This window comes from Cryptomeria japonica, chromosome 6 (genome assembly GCF_030272615.1).
Source record: "Cryptomeria japonica chromosome 6, Sugi_1.0, whole genome shotgun sequence".
Classification (NCBI taxonomy): Eukaryota; Viridiplantae; Streptophyta; class Pinopsida; order Cupressales; family Cupressaceae; genus Cryptomeria; species Cryptomeria japonica.
The window spans coordinates 202251940-202268234 of NC_081410.1; positions in this window are offsets into that span (position 1 = coordinate 202251940).

The following is a 16295-nucleotide window of genomic DNA, read 5'->3' on the forward strand; positions in this document are numbered from 1 at the left end:
TTTTTTCCTTACGGGAGTTTGTGATCCTTCATCTAATTCTTTCCTTCTTTGTTTGAATATTACCTCTTCTTTAGAGTTTCATTCTACATATCTTAATGTCTTTTCTTGCATTGAATATTCCTTCATGTAAGTATATTGTGAATTTCTTATGTCTAATCTCTTCTTAGAGGTTGTGTAATCCTTATAATTTCCTCTACACCTGGGGGGAATTGATATCTCTTATCCTTTTTAAGGATACATGTTTCCTTTATTGAGTGGTGTTTGCTTATGATTTGATGTCATTCCTTTTGTGAAGTTATTGTTTGCTCAAGGATTCTCTCTTATGAAAGAGGCGTGTATCCTTGACTACAACCTCTTTTACAATCTGAAATGTATATCTATTATAAACGAACCCTTCACTTTGGGTCAAAAGCGTGTCATCCTTCATCAAGAATCCCCTTTACCTAGCAATAGCAGAAAGATAGGCATTCTTATTCTCCTTCTCTTCTTTTGGTAGAAGATGTTATGTTTGTTCAACGAAATCCTCTTGGAGGTAGATGTATATTGAGAAAAGATCTCTTCTCCTCCAAGGATCCTCTTTACACTTATTGCAATATATCTCTTTTTAAACTATCTTATCCATGCTTGTAAGAATATTGCCTCTTTATCTTGGATCTATGAACATTGTTGCCTAAAGGATATCTCCTTTGTGTTGAAGGTGGGTATCCTTGTTTCTAGCTTCCTTAAGACATCAACATAGGGATAGGCTGACATATTAAGGGGGGGCATACATATCACCCTCTTCGTACTATATTTCTGCATGACTTAAACGAGGTGTTCATTCTCAAAACTAGAGAAAACAAACCCTTACATGAGATGCTACATGCCCAAAACTAGACATAGCATTTATATGTATTATAAAAGGTGAACATTCTTGAAACTAGAGAAAAACAACTCTTACACAAGATATCCTCAAAACCAAGCATATATTTGTCTTATACAAAGTTACAGATTCTCGAAACCAGAGCAAACAAACTCTTACATGAGATGTTCCTGATACTAGACACACTTTTGAATTTTTATTTCATGTCTTACACAAGTTGTTGCATGCTCAAAACCAAAGAAAAAAAACTCTTACATGGTATTCTTAACAGTTGAAACCAAGCCTCACTTGTACACACAACATGATGGGTAGAACTAGCAAAACACAACTAGAATATTCCTACTCTCCTCCCCAACATTGATCACCTAGAAAAATACAACTAAAATGTGTATCCATGTCCTCTCTCATTCATCTATTCATAGATCACCTAGAAAAACACATCTAAAATGTGTATCCATGTTTTCTCTCTTTCTTCTCATGAGATCATAGCTTTGCTATTTGTAGTTCATGGATGATGCGCGCTCTTTCACTTTTTATGTGATTGTTTGTGTTCTTCAGATGGCATTTTCAAGATTGATACTAGTGGTTGAGACATTTTGATATTGAGGTCTCTTTAGCTAGTTGACTTGAGGTCTTGTTTTTGGTTTTTATATTTTGTGTGTTGCGTGTCTTTGGTCTTTTTGTCTTTGTTTGTCTTTTTTCCTTTTTGTCTTGTTTTGTGTGCCCTTGCATGTGATTGAGAAAGTTAAGATCCTAAGATTGAGGGCTTGGTTCCCTTGAAATTAGTGATGTCTTATAATCCTTGTGATTGTGCTCCTAATTTCTCCTCTCTTTCATCTCTTTCATCTACTTTACTTCAAGTATTTGAATAGGCTCATACTCTCGTTAAAGTAGGGGCTAAATGTAGCATCGTAAATTATCATCGAGCCAATTTACACCTCATGTTTGTGCCCCTACTTTAGTGTGTCCTCTCCTCATCACCTTTCTAGGTACATTTTGTGCTTATTCTCCAACTTTGAAGCCATGAACTTGCATTGGTGGGTCCCCTGGTGAAATACTCGTCCTCCCTAAGCCTTATCTTGGTCCATTATGTAGAAGGAAATTTGAATTGGGTCAAGTGTTGTATTTCCTTGGTGGGAATTGACCCTTGTGGCTCCATATGACCATTGGAGGTCAACCTAATTCGTAATTTACCTAGATACCCCTATATAAAGATATTTGATCAACCTAATTTCACCTAAACAAGTTAACAATCTAAGCATTATAAGTGGACATTTCCTATCACTCTTACATCTATAAAAATTTCATCATAAAGCATTTTCAAAGATCTTCAAGGCTACATATTCTTCATTTAACCATTATGGAGTAAAATTACATCATTCCTATGCAAGCATGTGTGTGTGAATATGGATTTGTCATGTTCATACCATTTCATGCAACATATGTGATTACATTCAAAGAACAAAGTATCGTCATCAACAATTGCATATTTGAGGTATATCTATCTAGTATTTATTTCAATATTTGCACTATTTCATTCAAGGTTAATTTCTAAAGTAGGGTTTAACTTAGGCAAACCCCTATTCACAGCAATTCCCCCCTTTTTTTCTATGTGCACAAAAATAGGTAGAAATATACATTTGGGAGGATCAACAAGATTCACTAAGATGAATAGGTCCCCCTTTTGGCGATGCGAAATTTGAACAAATAGGGTGAAGACCACCATGGTCCCAAAAAATCAAGCTGAATTTTGGGGAGTGGATCTAAATTTTCATCTTTTGACCATATCCAGGTCGGTGTCTCCATACGATGACTATAGCTCACTATTTATGCTTGATCTCTTCAATATTCACTCATTTACTCTAATTCAACATTTTCACAATTCAACTTAGAAAGGGGGAATATAACCCTAACCCCAAGTGGAACTTAATTAATATTTTAGATCTTTCTTCCTAAAAGGGATTAAGCCTAGATCTATTAGGTCCCTCCCTCTTTCAATGTGATGGTATTTTAATAAAAAATAGTGGTTTTATTATATTTTATGGTGAAACCTTAATTTTCACCATTACATCTCCACACAAAAAGTTTTCCCTCAAATAGTAAAATGGTTTCAGGGAGAGCAGATTGAGTGGGTAAAAAAAATTGTAAGGGAGGTAAAGGGTTTGAAATTTTTGCATAGAAATAGGTCTTTGAGGAGGGTGGATCGATGAAATATTGTATTAGGATCCTCTAAGTTTTGGGATGTTGAATTTTGGAGTTTCAATTGAAGGCTTAGAGGGCACTCCTTTCCTAGAACTTGGAATTTTAAACTTGGGCACTTTAGGGTCAAAATTTTATTTTTCCATGAGCTGCATCTCTATAGATGCTAGTTCTTTGATTTTCTCTTCCGTAACAACAATGATCTATGTTGGAAGGAATTTATCATGTTACGATCTTTGAGCCTCCACCTACTGCCATTGAATTTGAGCTTTATAAGTAAGTTGATCTTGTTGTTGGTGGCTATCTTTCCCCCTCTCAACAACTCTCATATTCTCTTGAACGTCCAAAATTATATCCTTGAAGTTCATGTTGTCAACATTTTGAGGTTGGCTACAAGGGTAGTTATGCTAGTTGGAAATAAATTATCCTTCTTGGGTTTGTTTAAACTCATATGTGGGATGATAGGAGGCTTGAGCAGGGGTGGGTGGGTGGTAAACATATTGAGTATGTTGATAGCTTGTTATTAATGAGAGAAAAACCGGTAGTGTACTTAGTTTAATATGGTTTATGAGAAGGTGTATAGATAAGAGTTTCATGAAATAAAGGATGATAAGACATGTTTCCATGAAAAATAAGACATGATAAAGCATATAAACAAGGTAGAATTTCATAGACATTTGTTAAAGAAGAGAAAAATTAGGCTTGATTGTACCAACACTTGTCTTCTTGAAACAAGTAGATATTCTTGTAGAGTCACCAGGTGTGTCAAAAAGTTACTTACAAAGGTAGAAGTCAATAATATACACATCAAATATCATCCATAAATAGAAGAGTTTTAGATTGATACAGTCCAAACAATCCCATTGGGCATGCTAGAAACTGTTTTAAAAAAAGTTCACACCCTTGTTGACCTATCAACTCAGCAACCTTGTGAAACATGACAAAAACCCTGAAGTGTCATACCTTGTGCAATAGGGTTGAATCTCCAAAGAAGGTTGACTTCCTTTTTTATTTAGGTGTAGAATGTTGAATAAATCCAACACTTCAAATACTACCTCTAAACTATCCTAACATTTTACAGAGGAAAAGGGAGAAGGAAAATGTCGAAAGCAAAAGGTACACCTAAATAGAACTTGTTTCTCCCTGCCAATAACAATAGAAAATATTAATGAAAAGAACCAAAGAAATTATACATAGATCTCTATTCTATTGACTCTTAGAGGCACACATGAGGGTTAGGGTATGATAAGATCTTGAAAGAAAGAGATATTCACAATCAACAACTATAAACATAATTAACACAACATATCTGCATAGAATAAGAACATAAATATATATTCAAACATAAAGGAAAGATTAAATTTGCAAAAGATATTTGATCAAGAGAAGAGGTAAAAAATGTTAACTTTCACTAATAAAGATCATTTTTTAAAAAAAGTTTTGGAACATGAGTCTCTGCAAGAGAAAAAAAGGGGAAATCCTTTGAAAAGATTACAAGGTCGTCTTTATAGATCACACATAAATTAAATTTTACAATGAAGTTTGAATCCCAATCCTGACAAGTTAATCAACTAGGATGATTTGACGAAAGAAAATTACAATCTGATTTGGCATGTGAATCTTATCTCTTTGCAAAGAGTGAGGGACCAAACATTTAATTTTGGTCATTGAGAGTGGAAAAACCACCCATAAAGATCAAATCTAAAACCCTTTGACATGTCTAGTTAGGTGAAGGACTCATGTAGATCATTTAAGAAGAATCGAGGCATGAAATAATCATACCTATAGTGCATGGGTAGAGAATTAATGACATAATTTGCAATCATTGGGTCCCAAAACTAGGTTGTTGGGCATTAAAAAAATTTCTTCTATGAATACCACTCAAATTTTGAATATTAGCTCTGAGAAAACAAAAGCCCAATTTGAAAATTCAATGATCAATAAGAAGCTGCCACATGTCAGGGAACACGTAATCAAAGTGCACAATGATGCTTGAATGGTGGGCCCCATCATCTGTATCTGTGAAATTGTGTGGGGGTGCCACATGGAACTTTCCTTTGAATAAAATGGCTTGAAAAAATATTGGTCAACATTTGTACTGGTTTTGACAACCTCTATTAGAACCTGGCATGGGTTTCAAAACCTCTTCCCTTTTTTGCAAATAACCTTGCAACACTTAAAAAATCCTACCTCCATGAAGTTTGCACTGTTTGAAGCAATTATGAGTGCTTTTTTGGACTTTGAACTAGTTTTAAGAACTAGTTCAAAAGTCGATGGTGGTTTAAAAACCACATTTATTTGCCGAAATGAAGGATTTGAACTTGTAAAGTGGTGAAATTAGGGTTTTACCAATTAGGATAGTAAAAACACCAATTTCACAAGATCGACCTTACATTTAAAAGGGGTTGTAAACCTAATAGATCTGACCTTAATTCAATTAGAGAAGAGGGCTGAGATGTTAATTGGATTTGCCTATTTGTTGTTTCTCCCTTTAGAGAGTTGAAATTGGATTTGAAGTTTTACAAATTCTAGTTCAAAAAAATAGAGAATTGAACCAAAACAGTAATAATAGAATGTTCTAGACTTCACACAAAGACATAGACAAAGAGTTAGGAAGAGAAAGTGGATCAAAACCTATAGCTAAAAACCCAAGATGAATTGTTGGGATCAGGATGGTAGGGTGACCTGGTTTTGTAACTTCTAAATAGGCCAGTGGGATTTTTTTGGATCAGGAAGGCACATAAGATTCACTATCAGAAGATTTGGATGAATTTTTGGGACTAGGGTGGTGGGAGCTACTTGGTCTTTCACTTTTAGTGCCTACAAAAGCTGAACCTATTTGTCATTGTCTATTCTATCAAAATCTTCTATCGCAACACCTAAATCAATTTCTTGCACATAGAAAGAGAGAAAAGGGTTGTCGAAACCCTGATTTAGGAATTAACCTTGAATTGAATTGAGATAGGAAATTTAAATATCAGAGTAAATGTTTCAAGAGATATACCTTAGATCTATAATGGTTGATAAAAGATTGATGGTGCAATGCTCTTTACATGTGATCATAAATGTTGAATGCAAAAACATGACAAACACATGAACATGAATGACATAATTAAACATACATTCTTTCATGAAGATTGATGTGACTTTTCTTCATGATGCTTGAAGGATGTGGTGGGACTAAATGCTATCTTGAATGCATGAGAATGCCTGATGATGATTACTTGACATATAAACAAATGGTGGGGTATATTGTAAATGTCAAAATGAATTGATAAAATGTCTTTATATAGGGTTCCCTAGGTAAATTAGTTTTTAGGCTGACCTCCAATAGTCAAGTGGAGCCATAGGGACCAAAATTCATCAGTGAGGGAAAATGCCCATCCATATTTGAAATGAGTCCTATTTAAGGAGGACCAGGGCGATGGGGGTACCCTGATCTAGATAGGGGTGCCAAAATGCCTTTGCCCTCCAAAACTAGGACAAATGGACTAGCAAATAAGAAGGCATAGCCCTTGGATGGGGTCCATTAAGTTGTACAATCAAGCCACATCGGATTTTGAGTAAAAAGGGGCCAAAATGGGCCCAGGGGAATGGAGATAAGACACATTAAAGTAGGAGCACAAATATGAGGTGTGAATTGTACAAGGTTACAATTATTATGCTACAAAACTTAGAAACTTTGAAGGGTGTGGCTTAATTAGTTTTTAGAACCTTGTTGGACCTTGAATTGGTTGTGAGACTTAGTTCGAGACATAATAAGAGGTTCAAAATGAAGTAAAGAATTTAAAGAATGAAGAAATGAATGTGACTTCAAAGGGAAGGGAAGGCTTGTCAAAATTCTAACTGGTTTTGATAACTAATTCTAAACTTGAAAAGATTTTGAAACTAGGTTAAAATTTTGACAATCCTAAAGGCTTAGCCAAATTTAGAAAAATATTGATGACAAAACTAAAGGTAGAGTTGGGAGAGGTTTTGAGAACTAGTTTGGTACTGTAATAGGTTTGAAACCCAACCCAAACTCTGACTTTCTATAGCTTGGTGGCTTTTTGACCTTTCTAAGTTGGGTTTTTTGTATATGGCTAAGGAAAAGGCCCATTTTTGGTTTCTTAGATTGGTTTTCATTGAAAATCACTGATGGGGGCATAAAATGACAATAGTTTGCTTATTATTCATGAGAAGCATATTGGATCTACGGTGGGTGAGTTGAACATCTCCATTTGGAAACACTTGTTGAACTTCATGGGACCCTAACAAAGATGTTTGTAGTTTTCCCTTACAGTCCTTGTACCTTGAATTATATAGTAGTTCCCAATCTCCTTCATTGAATTCCTTTGTCTTAATGTATTGATCATGCCATTTACTCCTATATTTCTAAATAATTATAGTATATTGAATTGTTTCCATATGCATTTCATCAAGTGCATTTAGCTAAAGTAAGGGTTCTTTTATACTTGACTGAAATCAATGTCTCATTCAACTATTGTTCTCAATGTTTTATATTCAAAATTAATAGACAAGACTACCTTTTTTCTATAGATAAGATCATAGGGTATAGACCCTATTTTTGTCTTCCATGTTGTCCTATATGCCTAAACTACTTCAGGAAACCTAACTACCCAATCTCTTTGATGCAACTAAACTATTTTAGTAAATGTAAAGTGGAAAATTGGATCCTAGTGACTCCCCACCTAGGAGAGAGAAAGGAAGCCACTAGGATGATTTTCACTTGGGAATAACTTTACATTCAAAAGAGGGGTTGAATCCACTAGATCAAAATCCAAGAGAGACAAGGATTTTAATACTAAGTGGATTGCAAGTGGTTGAAGTATGATTTACCCTCTTTTGTAAATGAGAAAGTTGACTTGTTGACTATGTGGAAAAGAGAGAGGAAATGAGTGAAATGAGGTGCTACCAATTCGGGATCGCATTGTAGCTTTGGATCTGAGCTAATTAAACTAATGTGGATCTACCTTACAAATTTGGAGAAAAGTCATCGGGACCATGGCGGGAATGAACATGGTCCACCACAAAATCTGTGAAATGAAAAGGGTTATTTTGTCTCTACAAATGAATCCCAAACTACAATTATAGCCGTGCACCTGCAACCTACACATAGAAAAGAGAAGAAAGGGGGGTTGTGGATAGGGGTTTTCCTCAGTCAAACCCCAGTTGAGGAATCAACCTAGAAAGAAAGTAATTGCAAATGCTTGAATGTAAATAATGGAGATGCATACCTTGTATATCTACAACTTGTTGATGATAATTGCTTTGCTTCTTTAATGTAACCACAGATGTTGTATGAAATGGCATGTAACATGACAAAACCCTAACACACACACATGCTTGCAAATGAATGTTGTAATTTTGCTCCAATGGATGAATGCTTGATGATGACCTTGAAATCCTGTATCTTCTCCTTATGCTCTCTATCTGTCTATGCACTATCCATATGTCTATCATCTGTCCATGAATGGTATTTAATTCCCTTTTATCCATGCCTCAAGGATTAATTTCCAACCACTGAAGGCCGACAAAGAGGAATTACAAACCCCAAAGACAAATAATGCATAGGAGATCGGACAACCCACACATAGGACCACCCTAGGAGGTGGGGACAGGGGTGCCACATCATTGTCCTAGGGGGGACAGGGCACCACACCCCTATCCTGCCCATTTTGGGGCTTGAAAAAGGTCTAGAGCAGACACAGGTCATGAAGGAGATAGAGTGAAGGGTTGGAAATGCAAAAATAGGTCTTGGTTAGGGAAGGAGATGTCATTGCCAAGGTGAGGACCCAAAATATGGTTAAAATTGCATGGGTCATGATTTTATGACACTACAGTAAATATAGCTTCAAGATCCCTATTAATCACCTTAACTTGTCCATTAAATTGTGGATGGTAAGGTTTTGACCTCTTATGTTTGATCTTAATATCTTTCACCAGTTGTGCAATCAAATTAGAAGTAAATTATGGACCCTAGTGTGTTAATATCTCCTTTGGAACACCATACCTTGTAAATATTTTATCGTACAATGATTGAGTAACCTTAGTGTCCCTTGCAATCCTCAAGGATTTTATTTCTACCCATTTAGTGATATAGTCAATATATAGCAACATATGGGATTTGTTGTGTTGGTAGTATTGATCCAATAAAATCAATACCCCATTTCTTAAATGGTGTGTTTTCTAGTTGGGTTTGTAGAGGCATCTTGTCACTCCTTCTAGGCCTACCCATTCTTTGACATCTATTGCATCTCCTTGTATAGTGAACATCATCTCTATATATGACAAGCCAATAATAACCCACATTAAGGGTTTTCATTGTTTTCACCTTAGTTACAAAGTGTCCTCCACATAAATCATCATGGCATGCCTTGAGTATGTCAAATATTTTATATTCCCTAAGGCATTTGCACATGAAATTGTCAAGCCATGTATAAAATAGGTAACCAATTATCCATGAGTAGGAAGAGCTACAATGAACCATCTACTTTTCTCTAGATGACAAATGTGGAGGTGTATACCTTGCAACCAAGGAATTAGCAATATCTACATACCATGGGGTGTAAACTAATAATGCAAAGAGATGTTCATTAATGCAAAGAGATGTTCATTATTAAATGAATTATCAACTACTAGATCTTTTGTTGAGGTTGATAATCTTGAGAAATTTTTTGCTACTACATTAGCCTTCTTAGGCTTGTCTACTATTGTAATGTAAAACTCTTTTAATAAGAGAAACCATCTGACAAGCCAACCACTTACCATTGATTTGATCATTAGGTAGTGTATTGTTGCATGGTCAATATGAATGAAAACAAATTATCTTGTGATATAATGCCTAAATTTGTTTATGGTATAAATGACAACAAACATTTATTTCTTTGTAACTGTATAGTTAATCTTAACAACTTACAAGTTCTTACTAATGTAATAAATTGCATACTCTAAATTAGCTTCCTTTTGACCTAGCATAACTCTAACTACAAAGTAAAATGCATCTGTGTGTATATGGAAAGGAAGATCCTAGTTTGGTCCTCTAAGTACTAGTGTTTGAGTGAGGGCCGACTTCAGTGCTTCAAGTGATTGTTGAAAACTTGCAAACCACTCAAATTCAACTTCCTAAGTCAACAATCTACAAATACCAGGTGTCCTCTCTTCCCCCCTCCTTCTATAGTAGGATAGGTGGATAGGGGAATCAATCTAAGCTTATCAAATCATTAACTAGTTTTAGTAGATAGAAGCTTGTGAGTGCCCTATCCTTCCTATAATGGGTGGGGCCTAGTCCTTGAAAAAGTCAACCCAATATAGAACAATAGGCCATTCACAAGTGGAGATTACCATAGTCGACAATAGATGGGATGAGTTGACTTCTTTTTTGAGAACCATGGGATGAGCCAACTTCTTCTTCTTTGACTCAGATATGACTGAGGGTGAGAGTGAGGGGTGTGATACTACCAATGCCTATCCCATCTCCTCTACTATAGATATGACTGAGTGGTGCAGAGGCACCTAAAGTACAAGAGATAAATGAGTTTAAGAGTCCTTATATCATGTATTAAAATATATTTGATTCATTTGTTATGTATTTGAGTCTAAATGTAAGGCTATGTGAAGCCATTTATATGACATTGTTAATATTGTTATGTTAAGGTCCTAGTTTGATCAAGAAGACAAAAATATGAAAGAATGTCTAATAAAGGCTAAAAATCATGTAAAAGGTCTTAAATAGGTTATTTGGACATGTCTAGGGTGATTTTACAAAGTGTGGATTCATTTTTATTAAGTGTCATAAAAGTTGTCAAAATGCATAAAAATTGTAAAGCATGAAACAATGCAAAAAGGCATTAAAAGTTGTCAAAAGGAAGATGAAAGGTCATAAGGGCGGTTAAGTGGTTTCTAACCACCTAAATATGTATAAATATGATGTATTGGTCGAACCAAATCATATGGGAGAGAATAGAGAAAGAGGAGAACATTTTGGAGCAATTGAGTGAATTTGAATCTCTTATTTTGATTGGTTTTTTTGTTAAGTTGTTGTTTCCAGGACTTGTACGGCCATGTACGGCCTAGAAACCCTGTAATATAGTAATGGTTAGATAGTATATTGAATCCTCTTTCCTATACTTTTGGTTTGATCAATTTTTATTAACTATGGAGGAAGTTATGAGATTTTTCGTGAAAGTTAGTATTTGCAGATTCAGGATTTCTGAGAACAGTCATAGTGAAATGCGTGGTAAGAACGCATATGGAAGATTCAAGAACTCTAATTATATTCATTGGAAATATATTTGAGTAATATTTCATTTCCTTTTGGTTTGGTTCAATTTCATGATGATTTGTGGAATCTATGACATTTTTAATGAAGACTGGTTTTAAACCCTCTTCAATGGAGTTGCAAGAAAAGAGTTGTGATGGTATAATTATTTATGATTGGTAAAAATAAATAGTTTACATATTCAAAAACTAGATTCATATATTCTTCAGATGGAATTGGTTTGGTATCATTTGAAATTGTTTTGAGAAAGATATATGATGCCCTAGGCAGGGGTTGGAGTTTTAAATCTGGATTATGATAGAGACATTGATCAGAATTTATAGTCTGAAAAATAATTGTTTGGGGAATCAAATGACATTATCAGACCTTAAGATTTTATAAGATGATCCCTTGGTTTGTAGATAACTACAAACCAAAGGATCCTTTATGATCCCTTGGTTTGTAGATAACTACAAACCAATTTGATGCAAAGCATCTTACAAACCAAAGGATCCTTTATGATCCCTTCAACATTCATTCAATAATATCTTTGAACAAAGGCAACTTATAAAGAAAACCACAACATTGCTGTCTTCAAGACAGTCTTTAAAGATTGAATTATTTGACCAACCAAAACTCCAAACCAAAATTTCTGGAAAATACAACATTTGTAGATAACTACATTATCTATCATCTTATAAAATCTTAAGGTCTGATAATGTCATTTGATTCCCCAAACAATTATTTTTCAGACTATAAATTCTGATCCATGTCTCTGTCATAATCCAGATTTAAAACTCCAACCCCTGCCTAGGGCATCATATATCTTTCTCAAAACAATTTCAAATGATACCAAACTAATTCCATCTGAAGAATATATGAATCTAGTTTTTGAATATGTAAACTATTTATTTTTACCAATCATAAATAATTATACCATCACAACTCTTTTCCTGCAACTCCATTGAAGAGGGTTTAAAACCAGTCTTCATTAAAAATGTCATAGATTCCACAAATCATCATGAAATTGAACCAAACAAAAAGGAAATGAAATATTACTCAAATATATTTCCAATGAATATAATTAGAGTTCTTGAATCTTCCATATGCATTCTTACCACGCATTTCACTATGACTGTTCTCAGAAATCCTGAATCTGCAAATACTAACTTTCACGAAAAATCTCATAACTTCCTCCATAGTTAATAAAAATTGATCAAACCAAAAGTATAGGAAAGAGGATTCAATATACTATCTAACCATTACTATATTACAGGGTTTCTAGGCCGTACATGGCCGTACAAGGCCTGGAAACAACAACTTAACAAAAAAACCAATCAAAATAAGAGATTCAAATTCACTCAATTGCTCCAAAATGTTCTCCTCTTTCTCTATTCTCTCCCATATGATTTGGTTCGACCAATACATCATGTTTATACATATTTAGGTGGTTAGAAACCACTTAACCACCCTTATGACCTTTCATCTTCCTTTTGACAACTTTTAATGCCTTTTTGCATTGTTTCATGCTTTACAATTTTTATGCATTTTGACAACTTTTATGACACTTAATAAAAATGACTCCACACTTTGTAAAATCACCCTAGACATGTCCAAATAACCTATTTAAGACCTTTTACATGATTTTTAGCCTTTATTAGACATTCTTTCATATTTTTGTCTTCTTGATCAAACTAGGACCTTAACATAACAATATTAACAATGTCATATAAATGGCTTCACATAGCCTTACATTTAGACTCAAATACATCACAAATGAATCAAATATATTTTAATACATGATATAAGGACTCTTAAACTCATTTATCTCTTGTACTTTAGGTGCCTCTACACCACTGAGGGTGAGAGTGAGGGGTGTGATACTACCAATGCCTATCCCATCTCCTCTACTATAGATATGACCCCATGAATGAGAAATCCTCTCTATCTATAATTGTTGTCATAAGGTCATCCTTCACTTGAGAAAAATATTAGAGTAGTTTTATCATCCTTTGGAGGAAAACAAGAGCCAGACAAAGTAGATTGAGGCACACCAATCTTGCTAAAGTCATCTATGAAGTGCCTATAATAACCAACATGGACAAGAATTTTTTTAAGATCTCTCTATTTATGTGGTATTGGGAGCTCTTAGATAATATCAATTTGGTAGGGTCAACTTGGATTCCATTAGTTGAGACAAAATGACTAAGCACAACTCCCTCTTCCATCATCATTAAGCATTGTTCATTAATAATGGAGAGCTTATTGTCTTGACACCTCTAAAGTACCTTCTCCAAATTTTTTAATGCCTCCTCATAAGTGATACTATAAGTTGTAGAGTCATCCATGTAAATCTCCATTGTATCGTGGGAAGTCTAAAAAAATTCTCAAAATAACTCTCTGAAAGGTAGTAAGTGCATTGCATAATCCAAAAGGTAGTACTGAATAGGCATAGCTCCCACATGAGAATGTAAAGGTGGTCTTGTCTTGATCCTCAAATCCTATCTACATCTTATTGTAGCCACTAAACCCATGTAGGAAGGAGAGATATGTTTTACTAGATAGTGAATCCAAAACTTGATCAATAAAAGGCAAGGGAGAGAAGTATTCTTTGGTAGTTGTATTCATCTCTTTATAATCTACACACATTCTCCATTTGCCTTCCTTTTTAAGAATAATTAAAAGGGATGGAACCCATTCATAGTCTTAAATAGGGTATATAAACCCTACATCTAGAAGCTTTTGTAGTTTAGCTTTTATTATGTCCATGAGTCCTAGGTTCATCCTTCTCTGTGGATGTCTCATTAATCTACAACCCTTATTGATATATATCCAATTCATACATAGGTTGGGATTAGTTACCTTTATATCATGATAGTCCCATGCAAATGCTAAAGTGTGGCTTGAAGCATCTACAATTAGATCAACATGCTTTAAGATGTAGTTAGTTCTTTGCTTATGTTGAGTGTCTTACTCGAAGACACTTTTATAGGGCTAGTTGTTGTCACGACTGAGGCAAAGCTATATTTATGTGGTAAGATATTATAAAATATATGTGATCCAAATGGATCTTCACTAAGAAGAGGCTATGAAGTGGACAAGCTAGACAAGATAAGAACTCCTCTTGCTACAGGTCCAAACCATAAGAATTTTAAATGATATGAGCAAGAATTGTATATTCATCTTAGATGCCCATAATAGGACTTCTATCTATTTTTATAAGAGTTTGAACGGACTAGTGATCTTCATCTACTATAGTAGGCCATAAATTATGTATAATTAATTTCAATCATATTCCTAAACTGATAAACATGCCTTTATATAGAGCTTGTAAATTATTAAGAATTAGTTCACCATGGGTAATGATCTATATCAGTAATGGGACCGAGCTGGAGGATAGAGGACCAATATCTTGGATACATTCTTGTTGGAGATAACATATTATCAAACCTACAACCAATAAAAGCATCAACAATGGCCAACCATGGTCATCCAAGGATTATGGATATCCCCCTAAATTGGCTTTGGTCAGTCACACCAAAAAATCAACAAGGTACTTCCATGAATTCAGAGTAATTACCAAGTCTTCAATTACTCCTAGTTTTACATTGGATCTATCTTCTAGTTGCAAGATAGTTGGTGTTGGCCTTATGTTAACTAGTTGTAGGTCATTCATTGTCTCCTTAGTCATGACACTAATTGTTGCACCAAGATTGATTAGGGTATATTGATAAGAATCCCATTGATATTTACTTCTACAATAAGACTACCGGGGTTTGAGTACTTGGGTACTACTAGGATACCTACCATGATGTCAACAATTGTCCTATGACATAAACAATTTGTGGGTCTTTCCTCTCTCTTCTTGGTTGTTTGAGACAAAGATCCCTAATGGTATTGTTATAGATTGGCACATCTTTTATAGATTGAATAAGAGGGATCTTGACACCAACTTTTTTATATTATCCTATAATGTCAAATTGAAACTTTGAATGATATTTTTGAGTGGTCAATACTTCTAGAAAGTGGGGTTCCTTATTTGAAACTTCAACATGTACTTGGGTCTGTTTAGGTGGTTCATTGTTAATGACATCTACTACTAGTTCTTCATTAGATAATTCTATGATTTGTGGAAATGTAGGGCCAATAAGAGTCTTTCCTAAGTGAGGTGGACATCACTAATTTTAACTATATAAGATGAATAGTGTGTGACCTCATTAGAGTAAGCCTATCAAATAAACTTGTTGTTATAAATGGGTGCGACTTAAGCAAAAAATTATGGTGATCTTGGTTGTGTAGGGGTAGGCAGGTTTTGGTTGGTAATAATGACTTGCTACTAAGGTAGTGCATTAGGCATAAGTGCAGATTGCTAGGTTAGATTTTTCTGTTGTTGCGAGTAGGACATATTAGACTGTTACCACTATTGGTTTCCTCTCCATGGTTGGGACCATTGATTCTGATGGTTTTTCCACTAATTATAGCTTTAAAATTAAAATTGAGATTGTTGTATTCATGTCCCTTTCCATGGTATCCAATTTGATGTTGTATTACCTTGTCATTATCGATTTGATGTTGAATTCCAAGTCTGGCAATTATAGGTTGCAAGATTTGGATTGGCCCTAATAAATAAAATGTTATAAGATATTGGGTCTATAGGCATACCTTAATTTTTTTGCCATGTCTTTAGCTAGGAAATGTAGAAGAAATGACATTCTTCATCCTTCAAGGTTCGAAACCTAGGTCGGATCAACTTCTCATTAGAAATGGCATCAATCTTTCTACATTTACAATTGGACATCTTCTACCTATAGTGGGGGCATTATTCCATGAGAGAAAATTCAAACTCTTCTTGTTTTTTTTTAATATGAAGAGTGTACCATTAAGTAGAAATATGGCTAATGATGCTCTCCATGTTGGAAATAATATTGCTTAGTTCTTTTTTGGAGCCACTGTTAGATGTCTTGGAAGTAGTTA